The sequence below is a fragment of the Lolium rigidum genome, chromosome 1, assembly GCF_022539505.1.
Source record: "Lolium rigidum isolate FL_2022 chromosome 1, APGP_CSIRO_Lrig_0.1, whole genome shotgun sequence".
Classification (NCBI taxonomy): domain Eukaryota; kingdom Viridiplantae; phylum Streptophyta; class Magnoliopsida; order Poales; family Poaceae; genus Lolium; species Lolium rigidum.
This window is the reverse complement of record NC_061508.1, coordinates 274823569-274832865: the sequence shown is the minus strand read 5'-3', so window position 1 is coordinate 274832865 and position 9297 is coordinate 274823569. Positions and strand designations below refer to the sequence as shown.

The following is a 9297-nucleotide window of genomic DNA, read 5'->3' as shown; positions in this document are numbered from 1 at the left end:
GGCAGGAAGGCCAGGGTAGCGCCGACCAGAAGAAACAGAAGAAGAGCGGCGCCAAGAGGAACGGCCGGAGTCGGATGACGGAAGTAGCTCCACCCACGCGACATCTGTTCCAGACTCCTGATATGCTGTCTGTGCTTCGTGGCTTAAGTCTTGGACGCTTGGTGCAATCCAGGGATTTCAGGCTCTAATGGGGATACAACCTGAAACGAACGCCAGGCCTCCGGGGTAATATAGGCGTCGACACTGTGCCATTCACGCGGGCAGAGACCGGCCAATACCGCCCACTTGATGTGTGTAGGCAGAGGAGAATCCACTATAAAATGTGCCTTCGCTGCTACTGGAGGAGATCACAACTCAGGCCACAACAGGGTAGCACCACCAGGCCTAGTTGCGTGGTAGCACAAAGATGCCTACTGCAAGCGCTCTCAGCTGCTCCCTCCTCACGGCTACCATCGTCTACTCTTTCTTGACGCTCTTTGCCCCAACTCGTTCAATAGCTACTACTGCCACATTCGTTGATGAACCCAACAAAGACTTGGAGGCCCTCCTCTGCCTCAAGCGCCACCTCTCCAACAATCCCAAAACACTCGCCTCTTGGAACGATAACCTCCAGTTTTGCAGCTGGCCCGGCGTCACCTGCGGCAAGAAGCACGCATCTCGTGTCACGGGACTTGACCTTGAATCGCTAGGCCTGGATGGACAAATACCACCCTGCATCGGCAATCTCACTTTCCTGACAACTATCCACCTCCGGGATAATCTGCTGACCGGCGGGATCCCATCTGAGGTAGGCCATTTAAGTCGCCTTGTCGAACTAAGCCTTCAGTCGAACAATCTTACGGGTGCAATACCCAACTCTTTGTCTGCCTGCTCAAGTCTTGCGTTCATTAATCTTGGGAGCAACTCCTTCAATGGGGAAATACCCACGGGTTTGGCCAACTGTTTAAATGTCACAAACATCTTCCTAGATAGCAACGAGCTTCATGGAAGCATTCCTGACGGGTTCGGCATGCTTCCTAAGCTTTCTATTCTGTTTCTTCCTAGCAACAACTTGACAGGCAATATTCCTTATTCACTTGGAAGCAGCCCATCACTCAACTATGTCGTCCTGTCAAACAACAGCCTAACTGGAGGTATCCCACCTCCTCTAGCAAACAGTTCATCACTTCTAGTGCTAGACTTGGAAACAAATGACATCACTGGAGAGATACCTCCAGCTCTGTTTAACAGCCTCACTCTTACAACCATAAATCTTGCACGAAACAATTTTTGGGGGTCTATTCCACCTTTCTCACAATTTTCACCACTGGAGACTCTCTACCTATCCTATAACAATCTCTCAGGCAGCATACCTTCCTCTGTAGGAAACTCTTCTTCCCTTCAGTCACTTTTGCTTGCAGCGAATCACATCCAAGAAAGCATTCCATTGACCTTAAGTAGAATTCCCAACTTACAAGTACTCGACCTGACTGACAACAACTTATCTGGTCCCGTTCCCGCCTCTCTCTACAATATATCTACCCTCACGTACCTTGGAATGGGAACCAACTGCCTAGTAGGGGACATTCCAGCAAATTTTGGCTATACCCTACCAAACATCCAGAAATTCATTGTCCAGGGAAACAAATTCCAAGGTGGTATTCCCACATCAATGGCCAACGCCACAAATCTTGAGCTGATTCTTCTCCGTGATAATGCATTCCGTGGCATTATTCCTTCTTTTGGGTATTTGCCCAACTTAACCACACTAGATATAGGCAAGAACCAGCTCGAAGCAGGAGACTGGACTTTCTTCTCCTCGCTCGCTAATTGCACAAAGCTAGTGAACTTACAATTAGATGCAAATAACCTGCAGGGAATCCTGCCAAATTCCATTGGCCATCTTCCAAAAAGCTTACAACATTTGATGTTGAGAGAAAATAAAATATCTGGCACCATACCGCACGAGATAGCGAACCTCGTAAACCTCACAGATATCCGCATGGAGCAAAATCTGCTTACTGGAAACCTTCCTGAGTCACTTGGAAATCTTTCAAAGTTGATTGTTTTAAGCTTATCCAGAAACAAACTTTCTGGGCTAGTTCCACTTTCCATTGGTAACCTCCGTCAATTAAATGAGCTCTACTTGCAAGAAAATCATTTTAGTGGTCCCATCCCTCGAACTTTAGCACACTGCCAAAACTTAGACATTCTAAACCTCTCATGTAACTCCTTTGAAAGTACAATACCAACGGAACTGTTTACTCTGTCCACACTCTCTGAAGTTCTTGACCTCTCTTACAACAAACTCTCTGGACCAATACCAATGGAAATTGGTGGGTTAATCAACCTTTCCCCCCTCAATCTTTCCAACAACCAGTTGACTGGAGAAATTCCTTCAACACTGGGTGAGTGCCTCCATTTGGAGTCCCTCCACCTGGAAGGAAACCTACTTGATGGGCGGATCCCTCAATCTTTCACCGAATTGAGAGGCATAAGTGACATGGATCTTTCTCGAAACAACTTATCTGGTCAGATTCCAGATTTCTTCGAGGCCTTCAGCTCCATGTCACTTCTCAATTTGTCATTCAACAACCTGGAGGGACCTGTACCAACTGGTGGGGTCTTCCAAAATGCAAGCAAGGTGTTCGTCCAAGGGAACAAAGAGTTGTGTGCCATTTCGTCACCACTGAAACTGCCACGTTGCCGCACAGCTGCATCTGAACACAAGCGCACCTCCAACATACTGAAGATAGTGGGATTTTCTTCTCTTTCTTTGGTCCTATTATCATGTATTGGATTCATTTTTCTGAAGAAGAGAAACAAGGTCAAACAAGAAACACTTCCATCCATCAAGGGGTTCAAGAAGATAGCATATGCTGATATAGTGAAAGCAACAAATGGTTTCTCTTTAGCCAACTTGGTTGGCTCAGGAAACTACGGGTCCGTGTACAAAGGTAGAATTGAGTCTGAAGAACATGCAGTTGCTATCAAAGTTTTCAAACTTGATCAACTTGGAGCAACAAAGAGCTTCCTTGCTGAGTGTGAGGCCTTGAGGAACACTCGTCATCGTAATCTTGTAAGGGTGATCACTGTGTGCTCAACAATTGATCGTGCAGGACGCGAGTTCAAAGCTCTAGTGCTTGAATATATGGTCAATGACAACCTGAAAAGTTGGCTCCATCCAGCACCCCACGAGCATCCTCTGAGAAGGTCATTGAGCTTAGGTTCAAGAATAGTAATAGCAGTAGACATAGCAGCTGCTTTGGATTACCTCCATAACAACTGCATGCCTCCTATGGTCCACTTGTGATCTGAAGCCTAGCAATGTCCTTCTTGATGATGCCATGGGTGCATGTGTTGGCGACTTTGGGTTGGCTAAGTTCCTGCACACTTACACTTCTTTGGAGACTCATAATTCGACAAGCATAGTGGGGCCAAGAGGATCAGTTGGATACATTGCACCAGGTAAAAATTAAATTAAAGATGTTTATTTTTGCAAATGTATTACATAGTCTTCTAAATACTGATGTTGTGCTTTCTTTGAACTCTTGCAATATTTCTGCTTCAACGCATTTGTGTCAATTGATTATCTGAAAAAATTTGCATACTGCAGAATATGGCTTTGGGAGTAAAATATCCACCGAGGCCGACGTTTACAGCTATGGAATCATCATCTTAGAAATGCTCACTGGGAAGTGCCCAACTGATGACATGTTTAATGATGGCCTCAGCCTTTACAAATTGGTCGATGAATCATTTCCTCAAAACGTTGGCAACATTCTAGATCGTAGAATCGTTCCCAGATATGGAGATGACGAAGCACGAAGTACATTAGATCAAGAAAATCATCAAATGGCTAGAACTATTAGCTGCATCACTGAGCTCGCTAAGCTTGGCCTCTTATGCGCTGCAGAGACACCTAAAGACCGTCCAGCAATGGAAGATGTTTACATTATAGTCACTGCAATCAAAGATGCATTTTTAGCACTGCAGGGCTGAGAAAAGTAGAACTGTTTCCGTTGCTCGCACCATCGCACTACCTGGTTCATGATGGCCTAAACCTAGTTTGCTCTATGTAAGGCTGTATTTTCCTTTGATCAAAATCATGTTCTGTTGTGAACAGTCTTTCTTTTTACTAGTAAATCTATGTTTGTGGTGCTGGTCTAGCAAAGTGTGGTTCAACATATATCAAATAAAATTCAGCATGGGAAATTTTGTATGTTTTGAAGTGGCTGTTTTTTTCTACACCCTAATAAACTATAGGTAGTTAGAGCTCTAGGTAGTTAGAGCTCAACAGTATAGGTAGTTAGAGCTCAACATGGCATGAACTAATCACACCCCTTATGAAGATGTTAAACTTGCACATTGGCACATCAAATCAAATTGTTAGACTTAAGAAGCTGAAATGTGTGTGCAAGGATATCACATTTTGTTTACATGAATCAAAGACAAATAACTCTCCTGTAGAGGGGTGGGAGATGCAGTCAAAGGACTCATGCTGTCACTGAGTGCCTCGTTGTGGCGTCGTGCGGCTGCCTGGTCGGCAGTGAGGCGGCGGTGGGCATGAAGGAGGATGTGCTTGCACAGTAACACAACGGTTTCCTGCAGGATGTCATTGTGTATGAAAAGTGTACCCCGTCACGGAGTTTCACCTTTGCCGTCTCTTCCTCTCGACGAGTTCCCGCAGGCTGGTCGAATCGGTGTATCTCCTTTCCAGATATCTCCTGGAATAAATCCAATCCTAGACCTGACCTTCTTCCCAACCTTTTAGCAATAGAGGAAATGAAGAAGCCAAGGGTTCCATACACGATAGGCAGCAAGCAAATGGAGCACCCTACACAGGTCGACCATCTCCTGCAGTTCCCCTCGTTACCCATGTAACCTTGTTATTTCTTCCCCGGTGAGGAAATCAAAATCCTCAACAAATGCACTTCAAAGTGGCAGCATCACATTCACACACATAGAATGTGCAACAGCTTCCTACCAATCCGCAAAGGAGCGCACCATAATGATTTTTTTTTTGTAAATTCACAGCAGTAATTGGCATCTAATCCTCTTCAAAACAGAGAAAAGGTAGTACTCACCGCGTAAGCAGCTCAGTGCGAAACGGAGAGCCGTCAGTGAAGCAGGTGTACAGAAGGCCAGCAGGGTGCCCACCATGAGCATACCCAGCGCAGGGAACACCGCCCTCTACACGAGTAGGGTTCCTGAAGCCGCCGCCATCATGGCGCTACGAGCTTACGGCGAGAAAAAGATGACGCGAGCTTGGTGAAATATTTGTGGCGAATGAGGAATTTGTCAATTGCCCAGGCGGGGAATCGGGGAGGGCTTGGAGGTTGCATTTGAAGATAGGCTCTTGAGGGGTGGAGAAATTGCGGAGAGTGCCGGCGGCGACCGCCGGATTTAGGCGCTTGTCGGCGGAAGGAACGAGTCGCGCGGCGGCGATGGCCTAGCTTCGGCCCAGAATGTGTCCGTTCGGCCTGTTAGCAGGCCCACGCGAATCTGCTGGTACTGACAAACATGGCATTAATTAAGCTAAAAAAAACAATCAAACATGCTATACGTTTCCCTGAAAAAAAAAATATGCCATAAGTTTTTCGTTTATGTTTTTGCGGACACATCTGTATAAAGAAACCATTTTAAAGGTATAGCTACCCACTCCTAGAGCCATATGCAGATATACGGTAACTTTTCACAAATCTACTCCCTCGAATCTGTGACAATTATTTGGAAACGGAAAAATATAACTTAAACAACAGTACAACTTCAACAAAAAGTAGGCAAAACACTTCTAAGACGAAATCAAACTTGCAACTATTGTAAAAAGGAGACTTACTACTGTCTAGGAATAATTATAGATGGCTCGTGTACTTGAATACGTTCATTACAAATTTTGTGTTTTTCTCAATTGCGAGACATTGGCTTGTTTTATTGCGCTTTTTTGGCGTGGCGATAGGGGTGAACGGTGATCTGGGGAGCTAAAGGTGGAGCAGAAGACTACATGACGGGTGTGCTTGATTTAGGGGAAAACTAGCGAGGTTGCGAGATTAGGGGAAACGTGCTCCGGAAATGGTGAATGGAACCTGGGTGCGCGCGCCCATTTACGAAAAGTTCAAAAAAATGCTATTTAAAAGTTTCAAAAAAATGTGAAGTAAATTTTTGCATGTATATATTATGTTGATACTTACTCGTGTGTGTTTTCACGGAAAAATACCATTGTGTGTGATCTACACAAAAATGATAAAATGCAAATTCCTATTCCTGTGAATAGTAAAATTCCTATTCACTATTCTCATTTGGACATTTTGTCATTTTTATGCAGGCCACACACAATGGTATTTTTTCGTGAAAACTCACACGAGTAAGTATCAACATAATATGTACATACAAAATTTTACTTCACATTTTTTTTGAAACTTTAAATAGCATTTTTTTTGAACTTTTCGTAAATGGGCGCGCGCACCCAGGTTCCAAACATGCTCACTCTTTCACAGACTGTGGTCACATAGTAGAAAAGTAGCTCAACCCCAATCATTGTGATCCTCGCATAGTTCACAAGTTGCAACTTGCACCACTTGAGCTGGCATGGTAGTCACGGGAGCAACAAACATACTCACATCTTTAGTCCTTATCCTCTTACGGGCCAGATCAATGCACACAGCTGTGGCTGTCCCAGCCATCGACAAGGCTCTCCCTTTGCAGCGTGAACTCGGAGGCAGCCAAGTCCACAAGCGACGAGCCATTAGCGAAACGGAAGTTGTTCTTGGCGCCATAGTTATATTTGTCGTGATGAATCTAACTAGCAGGAGGCCTGCATGAAATGCTATCAAACTAGTTAAATCTCCATGTTCGTTTTCTGTAGTCACATCCATATAATAAAAATAAAACATGAGTTCATCATATTAGTTTTTCTATTCTTTATAAGTTTCTATTTCCACAGCTTAACCCCCCCAGAAAGTTTAGTAATGCTGCACCGTAATCCCACCTAAAAGCCATGACCAAGTATCCACCTGCCATCATAACCTACCAATTTCGGAAGTTTCCACTAAAAAAAATTTGAGGTCCCGAAGTTGTGATTAAGGCGGAGGTAGTATCAGGAAATCTCCCCTACAGCACTGATATTTTTGTTGCATGTCCATGTCTCAGCCCAATCTAGTTTACAAGGCTTTCTTCTGCACTACTACTGAAAAAAGCACACGGTAACATTAACTTAATCAGCTCACACATCTACTTTTTTTCTCGAAATGGGAGCCTTCTCAGCTTCTGCATCCAAATGATGCACACGACTTTTTATTAAATTATTCACAAAACCTTACAAGAACAATACAAAAGATCAATCTCGAAGCAACCTTACTATACCTACAGTGGGATGAAGAGGGTGACAATACACCAACTCACATCATCCAAAAAACTAAATGCCTTCCCAAAACCGCCCAATAGTAGATGAGAAGCACATCCAGTCTAGCAGACTCTTAACGCACACCAGCCCCTCCCACCCCCGTGCGGCGGCGCGGAGGGATGAAGAGGGTGACAATACACCAACTCACATCATCCAAAAAACTAAATGCCTTCCCAAAACCGCCCAATAGTAGATGAGAAGCACATCTAGTCTAGCAGACTCTTAACGCACACCAGCCCCTCCCACCCCCGTGCGGCGGCGCTCCGCGCCGCACCGGGGTGCCCAGCCGGCGGCCGTCCTCCCTCTCTACCCCGTGCTCATCCCCGCCCGCCGCCGCTGCCCGAGGCGCCACCGGGCAAAGCCCGTTTGGCGTGGTGGCGGTGGCGGATCTCCTCGGTCGCCGGCATGGTTTCGCAGCGGCGGCGCCCGCTCCGGCCATCTAAGGCACTGCTGCAGACGGCGGTGGCGGCCAGGGCCCCTCGGTGATCTCCGACGGCGGACGGCCATGGCTGCGGGTAGGCGGGCCAGATCTGAGCCCATCTGGGCTTGGTCGGGCTGGGTATACCTGCATCTCTGGCGTCCCTGTTGGTTGTCGGCGGTGCTCCTGGGTGTGATCTGCAGCATGAGGAAGCTTGGGCGGTGGCGGTCTCCTCTTTCGTTGGAGGGGATCGGTCAGTTTCGTGGCTATTTTGGCGGGTCTCGCGATCCGTCATCTAGTCCCCAACGGCGAGATGTGTCTGCCGGTGAAAACCGGCCTTGACTGGAGTCATGGCGGACGATGGCGGCGCCTGTTCGTCGCGTCCTTGTTGAAGGCATTGTTCCTGTAGCTGCGTTAGTCCCAGACGGCGGCGTGGCTGCCGGTGAAAACCGGTCTTGACTGCAGTCATGGCGGACGATGGCGGCGCCTGTTCGTCGTATCCTTGTTGAAGGCATTGTTCCTGCAGCTACATTCGTCTGGGCTGCTCCGGGGGGAAACCCCAGACTCGGGTCTCCCGGATCGAACGATGGCGGCGCGCAACGCCGTTCTTCCCGTTGGGGGTATCGTTTTTGGAGCACACAACGGATGGCGGTGGTGCTGAGGTGGAGCGGTGTGCTTTTGCTGTGTCGGCGTCGTCGAGTCGCCATGGCATGGTGCAGTGGTGTCTCGGGACGGATGCAGTGTGATGGACACGCGCAGGATGGTGGAGTCATCTGGCGCCGTGGCGGCATCGATGACAGGCCTGGCATGGTCGATGCGATGATCTCTCTTGAAGATGGAGTCGAGGAAGACGATGGTAGCAACTTCTACGGCGTGGGCGTTGGCGTATGCTGAGACTCTGCTTGACTGGATGTGCTTCTCATCTGCTATTGGGCGGCCTGGGAAGGCATTTGGTTTTTGGATGATATGAGTTGGTGAATTGTCACCCCCTTCATCCCTCTGTAGGTTTAGCGAGGTGGCTTTGAGTTTTGATGTTTTGTATTGCTCTTGTAAGGTGTTATGAATAATCTAATAAAAAAAAGCCGTGTGCATCCTTTGGATGCAGAAGCTGGGGCGATATTTCCCCCATTTCGAAAAAAAAACCAACGCACATGCCATAGAAGTTGCTCGACTCCATCTTCAAGGGAGATCAACGCATTAACCTTGCAAGACCTATCGTCGATGTCACCATGACGCCAGACAGCTCCACCATCCTGCACGCATACATCATCCCGCATCTGTCGTCGATACCCTGCAGCATCATGCCACTGAGACTCAGCGCCAACAATGTGGTAGATGAATACCACTCCACCGACATCAGCTAACATCCAGCAGCTGCTCCAAAAACGATGCCCCAAGAGGTTGAACGATGCAGGGCGCGCCGTCATCGTCCAATCCGGGAGACCCGGACCTAGGGTTTCCCCCGGAGCAGCACGAGTGAGATACCGCAGACTGCGAC

General features: G+C 47.3%; 1 pseudogene; it reads left to right on the top strand.

The window, feature by feature from the left end:
- Positions 1 to 365: 365 nt before the first annotated feature.
- On the top strand, positions 366 to 4210 carry LOC124694449 (annotated as a pseudogene).
- Positions 4211 to 9297: the final 5087 nt, after the last annotated feature.